The following is a 17636-nucleotide window of genomic DNA, read 5'->3' as shown; positions in this document are numbered from 1 at the left end:
TGCGGTTTTTTCGTCTTGCGAAGCACGGCTATTAGCGGCTTAGCGGCTATTAACGGCTTAGTGGCTTTAAGAAAAAGGAAACAAACTCGCAAGAACTCGCAAGACATTACGTCTTGCGAAGCAAGCCCATAGGGAAATTCGTCTTGCGGAACAACTAAAAAAAACAGAAAACCCTTTCGTCTAGCAAGTTTTTCGTCTTGCAAGGCATTCGTCTTGCGGGGCACCACTGTACAGCTGTATATACTCAGTGACGTTGGTGGAATAAGGAAAGGCTAAAAATGCCCTCTGCCCAAGTATATGAGGCGGGGGGCAGAGTTTTCTCCTCTCTCCCAAAAGTTGGGCCAGTTGTAATCTCTTTGCTCTGTCTGCCTTTAGAGCTCCTGCCTGGCTGTGCTAAATTGCTTGGTTATTCAGGTGTTGCATGAATCAACGATGTGGAGATTCAGCTCTGAGGAATGCATGCCTGTTCAGAGAAAGAAGGAATGCAGTGGAAGTTCATTACTCACTGGAACATATGTTTTATACCTGTCAGTTTTCCTGCTTCAAATCGGCACAACATGCTTATTTTTCAATGAGCTGAACTTTGACAGCTTTTGAAAAATCTTTTTTTTTTCTACAGAAGCTCCATAACTGACAGCTGCATTTATTCAATATTTCTACTGATTAATGTACTGACAATTTTAATACAAGGGAAATAACAGGTAAGCAGAAGCAATGAACACAGATAAAAGCCAGTGTTCCCTAAGAATACACCTCACTCCAGAGGCATACCAAGAAATAAACCCAGGTGGAAATATGAGTGGTTGGATTAGTTTTTAGATATTCCTATATTGCATGTTATCAAGAATGGTCAAAGAGTGGTTTGCAAAATAAGCAAACAAGGTAATGTAAAGGCATAATGCACAATAACCTAAGTCATTAAAATAATTCTAATTAATTACATGAATAGCATAATCTTAAACAATACAAAGTATGTAGGAAAGAACTGGTTCTGTTCCCAGTTGCACCCATCTCAGGCAGCTCAGAACAAAGAGCCTATTTTCTGAGATACAGTTGATGGACTGGAATGGAGAAAAACAGGTGCTGGGCTTCCCCCTCAATGGTGTCTGCCTTACTATATTCCACATACCGTAAGTAAATGGATTCATACAGAGGGGCAACAAAGTGGGCATCCCTTGTGTACACAACCTAGACCAGGTTTCCCCAAACTTGGGTCTCCAGCTGTTTTTGGACTACAATTCCCATCTTCCCTGACCACTGGTCCAGCTAGCTAGGGTTGATGGGAGTTGTAATCCAAAAACAGCTGGGGACCACTCAAGTTTGGGAAACCCTGCCCTATATTAAACAGGTAATATGCAATATACAAACTGCAGTATACAAACTCTTCTTCCACTCTTCCACTAAGGTTGCCATGTCTTGAAGAGCAAAAAAGAGGGCAACTTGAGCTGCTGCCACCCCAAGCCGGGGAAAGAGATGCGTGGGCAAACAGGGCCATGTTTCCATGTGCCTCTTTCCCCTGCTCAGGCTGGCAGCAGCTGCAGTGTGCAGAGCAGTCTGAGCTTAGCCCCCCAAAACTCCCAAACCTGGGACATTTCCTTTAAAATGTATAAATCCGCTCGGATGGGCATGTTGCCCCCCAAAAGAGGTCATGTCCGGGCATATGGCAACCTATATTCCACACTTTTCACAAAGGTTAATCTTGGGAGAATTTGCCATGCTTTGCACCACATTTTAGATAAGAAATAGTTTCTGATTCATTTATTGTAATTATTCAAAATGAGCGAAAATTTTCAACATTTGGAGGCTTTTTTCTCAGTTTAAAATTTCATGGAATTTGATTGTTTACTCTTCCTAGGCAGTCTTTTGGCTCTCTGCCCATGATGAGCTATTGAAACAGGATGTTTTCCATTTGGTTTCCATGGCTCATCCATGCTTGCTTTGCATCTATGATCTGGCTGAGGATGGAGATATAACAATATAAAAAAGGTAAAGGTACCCCTGCCCGTACGGGCCAGTCTTGACAGACTCTAGGGTTGTGCGCCCATCTCACTTAAGAGGCCGGGGGCCAGCGCTGTCCGGAGACACTTCCGGGTCACGTGGCCAGCGTGACAAAGCTGCATCTGGCGAGCCAGTGCAGCACACGGAACGCCGTTTACCTTCCCGCCAGTAAGAGGTCCCTATTTATCTACTTGCACCCGGGGGTGCTTTCGAACTGCTAGGTTGGCAGGCGCTGGGACCGAGCAACGGGAGCGCACCCCGCCGTGGGGATTCGAACCGCCGACCTTTCGATCGGCAAGCCCTAGGCGCTGAGGCTTTTACCCACAGCGCCACCTGCGTCCCTTTTGATATAACAATATAGCCTCCTTTTATTTAGGCCTTAGTCGTTATCCTGATTGCTCCATGGCCAGTTGTGTGGCAGGAATAAATGCAGCCAAACATTGTTATGGGTCAAAACAGGCCAAAACTTTGTTTATAGCAGGCAAGTGGAGTTGGCAAGGATCCAGGGGTGTAGTGGGGGGGGGGCTGGGGGGGGTCACTGCCCCAGGTGCATTTTTTGAGGAGGCACAATCACCACAGGCTCCCCCATCCAGGCCAGAGCCACAAGGAGAGAAGTCGTTTACGGTGCAATTCTATGTCTAATCACAAGTAAAAACCATTGAGTTCAGCAGGCCTTATTCCCAGGTAAGTATGCAAAGGAATGCAGTCTTAGATACATTGCTGCACATATTTTGTTTTGTTTTGTTCCTACTGAACAATATATTTGGGGCACAAAACCTCATATAAAGATAAATAGCATAAAACTGACTCAGGCATCAGCCTCAGGCCCCCATCAAGGTGGTATTCATTTTCTCTGGTGATTTGGATCTTCTCTCTTTTATTCTTTGTTTTCACTTTTCCCCTTACTTTCTCATTGTGGGATATGTTAATTTCTTAAAGGTCATGAATCACTTCTGCTAGCACAATATTAAACTTTTATGACTACATGAAATTTTAAGTAGTGAGTGCTAAAACTTGGTTCAAACAATTGTTAAAAACTTTAGTGCTGCTGGAAAAAAAGGCTTCCCATGTATGTCATTTATGATTGCAGGAGGGGGAAAAAAGATTTGGTCAGTGTGTGTGTACCAAATGAAAGACATGAGATCATAAGCAGGTTTAAAAACCCAAACTTTATTTGGGTCTTCAGTGAGAGAAAGCTTTGACTAACTCAATCAAATGTGGCCCTCACTGGCTGGAGGAGACAGCTGGGAGTATCTTCTGTTGGCAAAAGCAGCCTGTGGGCAAAAGCACTCTGGCTATAAGCAATAAATCCATTAAGATAAGTGTCTCATGGCTTCTAGGGGCCACTCACTCAAAGATGAACTGAGGGGAGACCTAATGGCTCCACCCCTCTCCTGCTCAGCCACATTTGGAATACAGGGGTACCTTGGGTTACATACGCTTCAGGTTACATACTCTTCAGGTTACAGACTCCGCTAACCCAGAAATAGTGCTTCAGGTTAAGAACTTTGCTTCAGGATGAGAACAGAAATCGTGCTCCAGCGGCACAGCAACAGCAGGAGGCCCCATTAGCTAAAGTGGTCCTTCAGGTTAAGAACAGTTTCAGGTTAAGAATGGACCTCCGGAATGAATTAAGTACTTAACCCCAGGTAACCCCTGTAATTGGGACGCGGGTGGCGCTGTGGGTAAAAGCCTCAGCGCCTAGGACTTGCCGATCGAAAGGTCGCGGTTTGAATCCCCGCGGCGGGGTGCGCTCCCGTCGTTCGGCCCCAGCGCCTGCCAACCTAGCAGTTCGAAAGCACCCCCGGGGTGCAAGTAGATAAATAGGGACCGCTTACTGGCGGGAAGGTAAACGGCGTTTCCGTGTGCTGCACTGGCTCGCCAGATGCAGCTTGTCACGCTGGCCACGTGACACGGAAGTGTCTGCGGACAGCGCTGGCCCCCGGCCTCTTAAGTGAGATGGGCGCACAACCCTAGAGTCTGTCAAGACTGGCCCGTACGGGCAGGGGTACCTTTACCTTTTTAACCCCTGTAATGAAGCCTCTGTGTCCCAAGTTTACCTGAGCCACCTGGCAATGAAAGGTAGGTTCAGCAACCATCGCTTCACCATAAAGATGCCACAGGGCATTCCCAACTAATCAGCTGAATGTCCATGATGTGGATGGAGTAGACAAAAAAATAAAAAAGGCAATTGGTCCTGTAATCAATTATGGGAAGCCTCCAAGAGAATCCTACTCAGTCCTGGCAGGTGGCATCAACCTATGTTGTGTGACATGAGGACAGCTTGCCTGTCTGGGTCCGAAGAGGGTCTGTGCTGGGGCCAAGTAAACATGGGCATGGAGAGGGAACACTTGCTGTGAATCTCTCATCTGCATTCCAGTTCCTGCCTGCACTTTACAAGGCACAAGACAGCTTTATGGGGAATAAGAAGGACGCATGCCACTTACGAGGTAGCACTAGGTGTTGTGTTCCTCACCCTCCAAAACCAGGGTGTGGTTCAGCAGTTCCTCATTTACTGCTGAACCTATATTTCAGCCTAAACTTTCTACACTAAATTCCACTACCATTGTTCTGTGCTTCCGAAAGAACCGTTGATTATATGAATAGATTGGATAAATCCCAGTTGTTGGTATACATGTCCAAACAAAATAAAATTAAAATAAAAAAATTCCATCCAGTAGCACCTTAGAGACCAACTAAGTTTGTTATTGGTATGAGTTTTCATGTGCATGCACACTTCTTCAGATACCATAAATGTGTATAAATGTGTTGACCTATTTTATTGAACCTATATCCAGCTCCATCCTAGAGTTTGTATCTTGCCTGTTGGTTATTCCACGCCTTTCCTTCCTGTCCCTGGACATTGTACAACCTCTTAAATAACAGTGCCCACACTGATTCCAGAAGCCACCCAGGCTTTGATTACTACCTTTACCAGAAACAGGACTTGTAGCTCCAGCTCTCTGGAATCAGTTGCCAGCCAAAATTAGGTGCCTAGTGTGGTGATATTTAAAATAATGAAGGCACTATTCTCACATAATCAAGCATTTCTCACATAAACAACATGATGCACTTGGAGACAGAGTCACAGATTTTTCCATGTCATCTGTGATTTGATTCTTAGCAAATAGAATTCTGTGTTAATCTCAGGCCAATCACATACCAATCACAAGGATGTTCTGAGTATGAAATGTACCCACATGTATGTCACCTGAGCACCTTGGAGGAAAGATGCAATACAAATGTAATTTTTTAAAAAATCAAAATGTGGAGATAGATGCTAAATTCTTTCAAAATTGTGTTGATATGATATGGTTTATATAATGCCAGGACTAGGTTTCATTTTAAGCATGCTTAGGGAACCTATAAACCTTCAGCTATTCTGGATTACGACTCCTATCAGCACTAGTCAGGATGGCCAATGGTGAAAGCTGATGGGAGTTGTAATCTCTGGAGGACCACAGTTTCCTCATTTCTTCAGTGATCATTGTGGTGAATAAAACACACACACACACACACACACAGAGAGAGAGAGAGAGAGAGAGAGAGGGAGAGAGAGAGAGAGAGAGAGATGGTATGTAACTTCTATGCTTTGATTTTAAAAATATTTGTGCAGGTCACCAGTGCAGTTTCTATTTCTTAACAGACGCCCAGGCTACTGACATCTTCCTTCTTAGATTGCTAGAAATTATTAGGATCATCTAAGAATGGAAGCATCATGCCATTTTGCTCATGGAATTCATTTCCTAGACTGAAAATTGAGCCATTAGAAGCAGATTTGTAAGCTAGTGGTGAGTGTTAATTACCAGTATCATAGAAGAATAACAAAAATATTCTTCAAATAAACCCAAGATCTTTCTGCTTCTGTCCTGATTCACACCTCTCTGCCTCTCTCATGTATCGAGCCCATCCAAGATTTGAAATTCATAATTTCCAACACTGAAATACTTATTTTCCTCAGTGCTCTCCTTGATCATCTTTATATCTGTTGACAGCACCCTATTGATGAGACATACAGACTTGAATTTATCTTTGATTTCTCCCTCTCCTTTGCTCCTCACATTAAATTTACAGCTTCCAAGTCATGATTCTCCTCCATTTACAACTTTCATATCTTATTTTTAAAACTCTCTGTCTGCATCTCATATTTAAAGTTCGCCATGGTCTTGCCTCATTCTAACTTTTAGATTGTGGCCCAGTTTACATGTTAGCACCATCTTGGCTGTGAGTCCTGGAAGACCTGCTCTCTGCCTTGCCGGACTTTCCCCACTTGGCCTGGGAGGGCAGGGCCCCGACTGACCAGCTACAAAAGCTGAGGGGTATTGCTTAGGGGTGGGGTGTTGTAGCTATTACTGATATTATTTTTGTGTCTTTATTTTGTATATTATGATTTATGTGGAAATTGTGCAGTTTGGTTGTGTATCTTTTTGATGCTTTATTTATTGAGGGACACCGTCAGGAAAAGAAAAGGCTAAGGAGTAAACCCTGCACAAATCCAGAGTGGAGCCCTAAGATGGTTGGATGGTGCCTTGTACACCTCCTTCCAGCAACTCCTACAGCCAAGCTGGTGCCAAACGTATTGCTTTCCTTTCCTTTGGACCACAGCAGTAAGGCTGAGAGGGGAGTCTTGTTGACTGGGCACTATAGGTCCTTCATACACGCTGCCTAGGCTTCCACCCTGGGGAGGTCACTTTGGTGCTGCTAACATAACGTGGGTGGCAGCTGTTAAAAGTTACCACTCACTGCAGCTGCAGCAGCCGCTGTGACTCTCCAGTGGTTTGACTTCACCCCCAAAGGTGCACTCCATTGTCCCGCAATATAGACTGATGCCAAGAATAGATCTTTCCCCCTGACTATATATAGGGAGCTGCACTGCTTCTTCTGCCTTTAGGACTAGATGTCCAGCGCGCCTCCGACAGAGGAACTGAGTTGGCAAATGTTTACACTTTTTAAAGAAATACTTGACAGCACCCTGGGGCAGGAGGACAGTACCAGGGGTTGGCATTTTTTTTCAGCAGGGGGCCGGTCCACTGTCCCTCAAACCTTGTGGGGGGCTGGACTATATTATTGAAAAAGAAGTGAACAAATTCCTATGCCCCATCAATAACCCAGAGATGCATTTTAAATAAAAGGACACATTCTACTCATGTAAAAACATGCTTATTCCCGGACCATCCATGGGCCAGATTTAGAAGGTGACTGGGCCGGATCTAGCCTTAGTTTGCCTCCCCATGGTACAAGCCTTCCTTTCTTAGAAAGGGAACTTCCAAAGCATGGGAATTGCTGGATGTTAAGCTTTTTGGGGTCACCCAGAGTAACCCAGGGCACCTAGTGGATCCTTTCCAGGAGGTACACAAGGGCATCTGCAACAATGTAAACCAGCTAAAGTTTGCAAAATCGTGCTGTGTTCCATCCTCACAAAGGGAAAGCGCTGGTTTTGCCTATATTGACATTCCATAGCCTTCTTAATCATTTTGGTTTATTTAATTTTTACCTTGTTGAGATCTTTTTTTAAAAAAAAATATGCCGGGGGCGGGAAGATAATTAATCTGGATCCATAGATAATTGGCAAGTGGCAAAATGGAGCCTCAGTTAGTTCAGCTTATTAAAAGAGATGCCTTGTATCTGGTAGAAGCAGAATCTGTTTGTTCAGAGATACCCAGCAAATAAATAATTAAAATCAAATATTGGCAGATGTGCATCTTTCCCCAAATGACTCCCTTTTCTCTCATGCACACTAGCTCATAAAGCTATTAACTTTAATGACTGGTTCTCCACCCCTTGTCCCAAATACACCTCTATCTCTATCTCTCTATTGCTGCACAAAGACATACAAATATACCCCTTGAAAAGAAAGTTGCATCTGGCTATTCCCTCTTGTGTTTGTCTGATACTTATGCTATAATGATGTAGAAACTGGCAAGTATCTGTATTCTTTCCATTCACCTCCAGGCATGGAAGAAAATCTGCTGGGATTGGCTGCAGCTGGGCTTCATATTTGGAAGAAGAATTTAGCTCCTGTCAATGACTCATTCAGTATGCATGATCAAGCAACAGTCAATGGTTTCTTCTGCCTCATTAACCGTGGCAACAGGAAGAAGTATGATTCTCCCCAAATACCTGACCTTCTTACAAATGAGGGCCAATATTTTGAAACAAACAAAAAGGAATTTGAAACATTATTGATTTTTGTACAGTAAACACTCAAAATTAACATAACTTTGCTGACAATTAATTTTCTAGTGAGCAATTGAATTGCATCGTAATAAACTCCTGGCATTTCGGCATCTACTGCAATACTTTTCTTTCCCCTTTTCTCTTCCATTTCAAAGAAAATAAGGAGTCTTTCAACCAGCCAGTTATCAAATTTGGGAGGTTATAAATAGTTGGGAGAAATAATACACAATGGATCATAGTCTCCGCTTCCTTGAGGAAGGACTTCTGGCAATAGATGGGCTGCACTTCACAGTGGTTGGCAATAATGTGTTTGCTAAGAGTCTCATGAACCTGATCAGGAAAACTTTAACCTAGAACTTGAGGGGGAGGGAGACAACGTTACAGACAACAAAAGAATACCTGGTACTGGGGATAAAAGTTTCACTAATGCACAGGAAGCTGAGGTAGGGCTCCACAAACCTGCTAAAAAACAAGAAACTACAAGAAGGAAGCAGCTGGAGGGAATGACTCATAGTTTCAGTTGTCTGTCCACAAATGCACAGAGCATGGGAAACAAGCAAGATGAACTGGGACTTTTAATGCAGGTTGGCAATTAGGACCTGGTAGGTATTATTGATGAGGACGCGGGTGGCGCTGTGGGTAAAACCTCAGCACCTAGGACTTGCCGATCGCATGGTCGGCGGTTCAAATCCCCGTGGCGGGGTGCGCTCCCGTCGTTCGGTCCCAGCGCCTGCCAACCTAGCAGTTCGAAAGCACCCCCAGGTGCAAGTAAATAAATAGGGACCGCTTTCTAGCGGGAAGGTAAACGGCGTTTCCGTGTGCGGCTCTGGCTCGCCAGAGCAGCGATGTCACGCTGGCCACATGACCCGGAAGTGTCTGCAGACAGCGCTGGCTCTCGGCCTATAGAGTGAGATGAGCGCACAACCCTAGAGTCGGGCAAGACTGGCCCGTACGGGCAGGGGTACCTTTACCTTTACCTTTACCTAGGTATTATTGAAACCTGGTGGGATGAGACCCATGATTGGAATGTAGGAATTGAGGGGTATAACCTATTCAAAAGGAATAGACCAACCAGGAAGGGGGGAGGAGTAGCATTATATAGAAAGGATGTGTATACTTGTGAAGAAATCTATGATCTGGAGCATGAGAAGCAGACTGAGAGTATACAAGTAAAAATTGTAGGAGAGAGAAACAACAGTGACCTTCCTGTGGGTGTCTGCTTATAGACCGCCAAGCCAGACTGAAGACTTGGATGATGCCTTCCTAGAGCAGATTACCAAACATTCAAAAAGGAAAGATTTGGTAGTCATGGGAGACTTCAATTTCCCAGATATCTCTTGGAACTCAAGCTCTACCAAGAACGTAAGGTCTGACAAATTCCCCCATTGCTTCGCTAACAATTTCATTTCCCAGAAGGTGGACGAACCAAGAAGGGGATCATCTGTCTTGGACCTGGTCCTCACCAACAAGGAGGAACTGAACAATAAAGTGGAAGTACTCAGAAACCTGGGAGGAAGTGACCATGTGCTCCTGGGTTTCATGATACAGAGGCGAGGGAAAGCTGAGTGTAGTCAGACGTGTACTCTGGACTTTAAGGTCAATTTTAAAAAGCTTAAGGAGCTGCTGGGTGAGATCCCGTGGTCAGAAATACTCAAAGAGAAGGGAGTCCAAAATGGATGGGAGTTTCTTAAAGGGGAAATATTGAAGGCCCAAATGCAGATAATTCCAACAAGGAAGAAAAGTGGGAGGCATCTAGTGAAACCAGTATGGCTGCCTAAGGAGCTTAGAGATGAGAAGAGAGTTAAGAAGGGCATGTATAAGAAATGGAAGAAAGAGGAAATCACAAGTAGCCAACAGTTGCAGGGTGAAGGTTGAGCTGACTTAGAATGAGCTCATACTCGGAGGCATCCACCTCAAGATATATGGGTTTAAAGAACAACAACAGAAGGCAGTGCTAGTGGCAGCATAGACTAGGGGTAAACTTAGGACTCATCCAGACTTCTGTCTTCCCACCACTTTCCCCAGGAATACCAACAATTTATTGCTGAAGTGAATACACAATAGAGATGAACACACACCTTGACTGTTGCTGTTTTATTTGCTTTTTTAAACTACATTTTACCCACAAGTCAACAGAGTGCTTCTTTTTTCTTTTTCCCTTGCTCAATGAGCATGCACCAGTATTGTAGCCAATGAAATTTGGTTACAGAAAGACATTGAAATAACAACAACAAAATTTATTATTATTATTATTATTATTATTATTATTATTATTATTATTATTATTTATACCTCACCCATCTGGCTGGGTTTCCCAGACACTCTGGGCGGCTTCCAACAAAATATTAAAAATACAATAAAACATCAGACATTAAAAACTTCCCTATACAAAATTAGGGTTAGGGCAGTGTTTCTACTTGTAATCACTGTAATGAGTTGTGGGTAAAATTCTCTCCCCCCCCCTTAATTAATCCTAGGAATTGCCAAGAGTGCTGGAAATTGCATCTCTGTGAGAGGAAACTACAGTTCCCATGATTCTTTGGGGGAAGCTCCCTACTTGAAATGTAGACCTTCAAGGGAGCAATTTAAGTTGGCAAAATAGCATAGAGAGCATCTCATATAAATTTTGCATCAGTGCAGCTGCTTTTAACGCAAGTAAAAATATTTTCCACATTGATAGCATCCTCATTAGATAAATAAATACATTGCAAATATTTGGCATGCCCATATGAAATCTACCTTCACATCCCCCCCAATCATAATACCATTTATTGTATACTCATATTTTTAATCCCATGCAAAAGTTTGATGCTCATTAGCCAATTCTGATATTGCCTTAGTGTTTGGACAATAGAATCTGAAATTACTGTTTGGCTAATCACACCTTTCCATGAAGCCAAAAATAGTTTCACTTCACTCCTCCCAAACTGCAGAGTGGGTTCAGGAATCTCCCACTTGGCCTCTCCGTACGGATCTTTTATGTTTTGTTATACCTCCTTTGCATGGTTATAAGTCACTAATATTGTGGCATCACCACCTCCCCCTTGCTGTGCCAGAGGCCCTCCAGCATTCCAGGAAGAGAAAATTGAACCTGGTAAAGAAATATTGCAAAAGCTCTGGAATCCACCTCCATTCCTCTTTTCTCACAGGAAACTGACCCAGCAATTCCCTTCCACTTGGCAAGTGGAGACTATCAAACAGTAGCTGAAGCTGGACGAAGGATACTTCTCCTTGGTGTTTGGAAAACTTACAAAAGCACACTTGATGTAAAACAATTTTTGCACTTCTATAATTTTTATATACATTCTTTTAAAAAAAATCCATATGCAGTCTTAAAAGAGACACTTCATTATAACAAGAAAAATGTGTTGATCCCCACAACAGTGATTAGGCCATTTGTCAAACACTGCTAGTGTTTCTGATAACATTTACAGGTCACATCCACAGGTTTTTAGCATCCAACAGAATCGAGTCTGTCGAAATGGAGCATATCCACCTGAACTTAGGAGATTGATCATTACGATTAAAGTTTGACAAATTCAGTTAAACTTTCTGAAACTCCCTTCCAAAGTGCAATATCCCTCCCTATAAGCCGGGAAAGTCAGGGCAGTGATGCGTCAGCTTTCTCTTAAGTTCTTTTCTGAAACTGCTGGCTGTGTGGATGTCACAACAGGGGGCTTAGCAAACATTTTTGCTGCATCAAATATGGAATAGAGAATTTTGCTTTCTCTACAGTTTAAGTTACCAGGATGATTTCTCTGTATAATGTTTTATTGTTGTGGCTAAAGTCTTACAAACAAAGCAAGACAAAACAACCCTTTAATGAAATGAAATCCCATACTTGTTTCAATTCACATATTCTTCTAAAGGCTCTGATTAAAAGGCGGGGGGGGGGAGATTAAATGATGTACAAATAAGAACCTTAAAATGTTCCTTTAGTATTCTCATCCAACTCATAATTGGGTGTGATTTCAGCTAATTAGATTAAACTATACAGTATGACATTTAAAGCGTAATAATAATAATAATGGGATGCGGGTGGCGCTGTGGGTAAAAGCCTCAGTGCCTAGGGCTTGCCGATCGCATGGTTGGTGGTTCGAATCCCCGCGGCGGGGTGCACTCCCGTTGCTCGGTCCCAGCGCCTGCCAACCTAGCAGTTCGAAAGCACCCCCGGGTGCAAGTAGATAAATAGGGACCGCTTACTAGCGGGAAGGTAAACGGCGTTTCCGTGTGCTGCGCTGGCTCGCCAAGAGCAGCTTCGTCACGCTGGCCACGTGACCCGGAAGTGTCTGCGGACAGCGCTGGCTCCTGGCCTCCAGAGTGAGATGAGCGCACAACCCTAGAGTCTGTCAAGACTGGCCCGTACGGGCAGGGGTACCTTTACCTTTACCCAATAATAATAATAATGCCGACCACTTTCTTTTTCTAGAAAAAAAGGTAGCTGAATAGGACACAGATTTGAATATATTTAACATTTTCTTCCCTGTTGGTTTCCTGTTGAAAACTCCACCCTCCCAAATATTATTTTCTCTTAACTGTTCTGCTGACTGTAAGCAGTTCCTCTGAGAGGCAAACAGGAGCTGGGAGGGAGGTTGGCAGGAAACCAGCACAGAGATGCCAAGGGTCTCCCTACTCAGCACAGACCCATCTGGATCCATGTCCTGCATGACTCTGTTGCTTCATGTAACAGGTAGCTTGACCCTCTGCATGATGGAATTTTCCATAATGTACACCTGCACTTTAATTACATAAGTTGATTTTGCCTCTGCTAGGTGTGTGCGTGCGTATATATATTTGTGTACACACACAAGAGAGAGAGAGAGAGAACTTCATAGAGAATAAGGCTATTAATGGCTACTAACTCAATATGTTCTACCTCCACAGTTGGAGGCAGTATGCTTCTGAATACCAGTTGCTGAAAACTGCAGGAGGGGAGAAGGCTCTTGCTGCAAGGTTCTGCTTCCATGCTTGCCACAGGTGTGTGGTTTCCAACTGTGAAAAGAGTCATGGGCCTGACCTGGTAGGATCTTCTTATGTTCTTATGATCTGGCACTTGCTTATAGGACACTTAGACCAAGGATATGACTCCTTCCCATGTCCTAATGTTGCCTCACGAGGATGAGCCTATTGGGGGGGGGGGGGGAGCACTTCCACAGTGTATCTTTTTTGCTATAACATTTCTAAAGCAGCCGCCATGTCATTCCTGTTATGTACAAAATTATCCTTTACAGCAAACTGTTAACAGCAGTAGCAGTAAAAATGAACTTGAAGAGCAAACAGAACAAAATATTTCTGATAGCTGTTCTAATTGTATGCATTTGCTTTCCCCTGGAGGTTCACCAGAGCATTAACTTGAGCATGTTTCTGAAAGTGTATAGATTACCCCCCCCCCAAAAAAAAATAATTAAAAAAAAATTGGGGAGCAGCTGAGCAGCTGTAGGGGCTTTATTTTACTATGTTTTATGTTATGTTATTTTAAAATCATGTTTTACATATAATAATTTGGGAGGATATAGCCTCAAATTAATAAAACCAAATCCTAATCTCAATTAAATTCCCAGAACCTTAATATTTGACTAATTGGGACAGGACTTTTCAAAGATGAGCTGGAGGAAACATAGGAGTAATGGTAAGGAACATCAATTGAATATTAAAATACTGTAGGAAACTGAAAGATGTTTTACTGATCATTATAAGCAGGACTTTCTAAGGATTATACTCACACAGCAACTAAACATGTGAAACCTCTGGGGCTTTTTTCAGGGGGAACTCAGTTCTGGCACCTCTCAGGTGGGAGCCATTGTCATTAAAGGAGAACAAGGGAGGCTTTCATGGTGAGTTCTGGCACTTCTTTTTCTAGGAAAATAGTCCTAAGCATTGTTGTTGTATCGATCTTAATAGGAGACATCAGCATATGCTCCAACCTCTATCATGAAATTTAATGGGACTTACAAGTGTTTAGCTATGGCTGGTTCATGTGTGCATTAGACCTGAGATAAATTTGGCATGTGCTATTGTGCAGGCATTGGCCATGGTTCTGTCAGCCGTGGAAGTCATTTCATTAAGGGCCAGCTAATGATCAGTTTGTTGATGGCTGAACAACAACAACAACAACAACAACAACAACAACAATAATAATTTATTATTTATACCCTGCCCATCTGGCTGGGCTTCCCCAGCCACTCTGGGCAGCTTACAAAAAAAAATACTATAATACAGTAATCCATCAAACATTACAAAGCTTCCCTAAACAGGACTGCCTTCAGATGTCTTCTAAAAGTCTGGTAATAATAATAATAATAATAATAATAATAATAATAATAATAATAATAATTTTATTTATATCCCGCCCTCCCCAGCTAAAGCCGGGCTCAGGGCGGCTAACAACAATCAAATAATCAAACAGTCAAATAATCACACATTCTAAAAATATTCCATTATAAAAATTAATTAAAATCAAATTGATGGCAACCGATTAAGCAAAATTCTGTGCAGGTTGCCAGAGGAGGGAGTCAGGCTGCGCCCTGACCAAAGGCCTGGCGGAACAACTCTGTCTTGCAGGCCCTGCGGAAAGATGTTAGGTCCCGCAGGGCCCTAGTATCTTGTGACAGAGCATTCCACCAGATTGGAGCCGCAGCCGAGAAGGTAGTTGTTGTTCTCTTTGTCATCTGGTGGGAAGGCGTTCCATGGGGGGGGTGCCACCACCGAGAAGGCCCTCTGCCTGGTTCCCTGTAACTTGGCTTCTCACAGCCAATTCTCACCCCATCCAGATGGAGCTGGTAAGCAACTGTCCTGGACACAGAATTGACCTGCGCCTCCATGGACAGCTGTGAGTCCAAAATGACTCCTAGGCTGCGCACCTGGTCCTTCAGGGGCACAGTTACCCCATTCAGGACCAAGGAGTCCTCCATACACACACACACACACCTCCTGTCCCCCCAAAACAGTACTTCTGTCTTTTCAGGATTCAATCTCAATCTGTTAGCTGCCATCTATCCTCCAACCGCCTCCAGACACTCACATAGGACCTTCACCGCCTTCACTGGTTCTGATTTGAAAGAGAGGTAGAGCTGGGTATCATCTGCATATTGATGAACACCCAGCCCAAACCCCCTGATGATCTCTCCCAGAGGCTGCATGTAGATGTTGAAAAGCATGGGGGAGAGGACAGAACCCTGAGGCACCCCACAAGTGAGAGCCCAGGGGTCTGAACACTCACACCCCCCCCCCACTTTCTGAATGCAGCCCAGGAGGAAGGAGCGGAACCACTGTATGACAGTGCCCCCAGCTCCCAGCCCCTCTAGATGGTCCAGAAGGATGTTATGGTCAATGGTATCAAAAGCCGCTCAGTGATCCAGCAGAACTAGGAAACAGCTCTCACCTTTGTCCCTAGCCCGCCGGAGATCACCGACCAGCGCGACCAAGGCAGTTTCAGTCCCATGATGAGGCCTGAATCCCGACTGGTAGGGATCCAAATGGTCCACTTCTTCCAGGCGTGCCTGGAGTAGTTCAGCAACCACTCGCTCAATCACCTTTCCCAAGAATGGAAGATTTGAGACTGGGCGATAGTTGGCCATATTGGCTGCATCTAAATATGTTTTTTTAAGAAGCGTTTTGATAACCGCCTCTTTCAGCGGGTCTGGGAAGGCTCCCTCACAGAGAGGAGCATTCACCACCCCACGAAGCCCATCACCCAGCCCTTCCTGGCTAGCTAAGCCAGGATGGGCAAGAATCAAGGAGAATCAAGGTGGTTGGTTTCACTCGTCCAAGCAACCTGTCCACATCCTCGGGGGTAACAGATTGGAATTGATCCCACACAACTTGACTAGACAGGACTCTAGCACTCTCCCACCCCAGCCCTGCTCCCACAGTGGAGTTTGCCTCTTCCTGAATCTGAGCAACTTTATCTGCAAAACCTTTGCAAAATCATTGCAGGAGATCATGTGGCCTGTACTGGGCCCTGATGGAGCAGGTGGTTCCGCTAAATTGCGAACCACCTGAGTCTCCTGCTGCTGTTTTCCGCAGATGCAATAGAGGTGGTGAAGAAGGTCTTCTTTGCCATTGCTATTGCCACTTGGTAGGCTCAACATTGAGCTCTAACCTGTGTCTGGTCCGATTTAGAATGAGTTATCCGCCACCGGCGCTCTAGCCGTCTCAATGATTGTTTCATTGCCCTCAGATCCGTTGAGAGCCATGGGGCTGTCCAGGCTCCATGCAATCAGAGAGGGTGTTTCGGAGCCAAACAGTCAATAGCCTTGGTTAACTCCACATTCCAGCGGGCCACCAGGGAATCAGCTGAGAGGCCATCAACATGAGATAAAACATCCCCTACCACTCTCTGGAAACAATTTGGATCCATTAAGTGGGGCGGTCCATCCGTATCAGTCCCACCTCCCTGCAGAGGGGAAGGGTCACGGAGAAGTCCAGTTGCACCAGGAAGTGATCTGACCATGGCACTTCTTTAGTTTCACTTTTACTTAATGTGACATCACCAACATCCATAGAGGTGAACACCAGGTCTAAGGCATATGAGTTGGGCCAGACTTATTCAGGGACAGCCCCATGGAGGCCATGCTTTCCACAAAGTCCCGAGCGGCCCCTTGTAAGGTTGTGTTGGCGTGGATGTTAAAATCCCCTAGGACAACCAAACTAGGTGTCTCCAGGAGAACATCCACCATGACCTGAAGCAGCTCAGGCAGGGAATCCTTGGTGCAGCAGGGAGGTTGATACACCAAAAGGAATCCTGTACTGCCCCTATTGCCCAACTTCCAGAAGATGCACTCAGAAAACTGGGTCTTCCCTGTAGGACACCTGGTGCAAACCAATGGCTTCCTAAAAATCACTGGAACCCCCCCCTCCCCGCCGACAAGGCCTGGGTTGCTGTGTATAAGAGAAACCTGGTGGACCAGCAGCGACAGGGACAGGCCCATCTGCTTCATCCAACCAAGTCTCTGTTACACATGCCAGGTTAAGTCCTCCATCCACAATCAAGTCATGGATAGCAGTGGTCTTATGGATCATTGACATGGCATTGCATAGCAGCACCTTCAGGTCATGTGGGTTTCCCTTGCTGATTCCTGTATCCGTCCAGTCAAGCCCAGACCCGGAGGCAGGGATAGTCCTCAAACAATGACTAAACCTGCCTCCTCAGTAACGACATGGTCTGGTCTTAGCGTAACTCCTCCTCCTACCCGTGATCATGGAGATCGGTTGTTCCAGTGCACCCCCCCCCTCGTGGAACTTGCCCCAGCCTTTTTGTTGGCTGGGACCCACTCCCAGGCAGCCCTGACCCCTCCCTGTAAAATCAAATTAAAACCTATACAAAAAAACCAAAAAACAATAAAAACCCAAAACAGTAAAAGTTACAAACACCCCAAAATTAAGCAAATTCCCACACCTGAATAAACATCCATTTCACCCCCCGAGGCCTCCTTGGAGCCTTATAAGCTGTGGTGGTGAGT

Source organism: Podarcis muralis, chromosome 4, assembly GCF_964188315.1.
Source record: "Podarcis muralis chromosome 4, rPodMur119.hap1.1, whole genome shotgun sequence".
Lineage (NCBI taxonomy): Eukaryota > Metazoa > Chordata > Lepidosauria > Squamata > Lacertidae > Podarcis > Podarcis muralis.
The sequence above is the reverse complement of the archived record's forward strand: the minus strand, read 5'-3'. Positions refer to the sequence as shown.